Below are 819 nucleotides of genomic sequence, written 5' to 3' on the forward strand. Positions count from 1 at the left end.
CGTCGTAATCGTAGACGTAAAGTAAGGCAGAGAAAAATGTAAGCGTAATAGCCTTTTATATATAGTGTAATAGGCTAACAGCCTTTCATGAGTTACGTTTACGTTTTTCTCTGCTTTATTTTGGATGTATATCAGTTGGACACGGGGCAATTGGACACAGTCCAATCACAAGTCGCTGTTCCAAGGGACCTTACAAATGTCTTTAATCATACGGTGCTGTGATTGGCTGTGTCCAAATGCACCGTGTCCAAGTGCACCGCTCCCCTTTATTTTACGTCTACAACTATGACGCTTATGTCTCGTTCATCTGCCTTAGCCCTTACAAATGTTTTGTTTATAGCAATTACTTTTTGCGCCTATATTCAGTATATGCCAGTGAGTGTATAATAATTAATTTACATATTTACATATAAATTGTTTAATTTATTCCCAGTAAACATGCATGTCTAAAAGATGTCGATAAGATATCTAAAAGACGTTTTATGCAACAAAATGTTGCATAAGATATCTTTTAGATATCTTTTCGACATCTTTTAGACATGCATGTTTACTGGGTTGTTATGCGTATGTAAGTTATTTATATTTTGTGGAATTAATTATATAGTTTGATATAATAGGGCAAAAAGAGGGAATTGGTGTTAAAATAACTTTTGATATAAAATTTTCACCTGTATCAATAATAAATATATTTATGCGAAGTATATTTTATCCTTAAGTTTGTATTCATGTTTCTAAAATCCATATATAGTTCTAACAAACTCAATCGCATTATTTGAAAGCCATTTATTTTTGGATTTTGAATTACATATTTGAAAGTGC

This window comes from Odontomachus brunneus, unplaced genomic scaffold (assembly GCF_010583005.1).
Source record: "Odontomachus brunneus isolate Ranch 3 - 2012 unplaced genomic scaffold, Obru_v1 Obru_scaffold_187, whole genome shotgun sequence".
In the NCBI taxonomy this organism is placed as follows: domain Eukaryota; kingdom Metazoa; phylum Arthropoda; class Insecta; order Hymenoptera; family Formicidae; genus Odontomachus; species Odontomachus brunneus.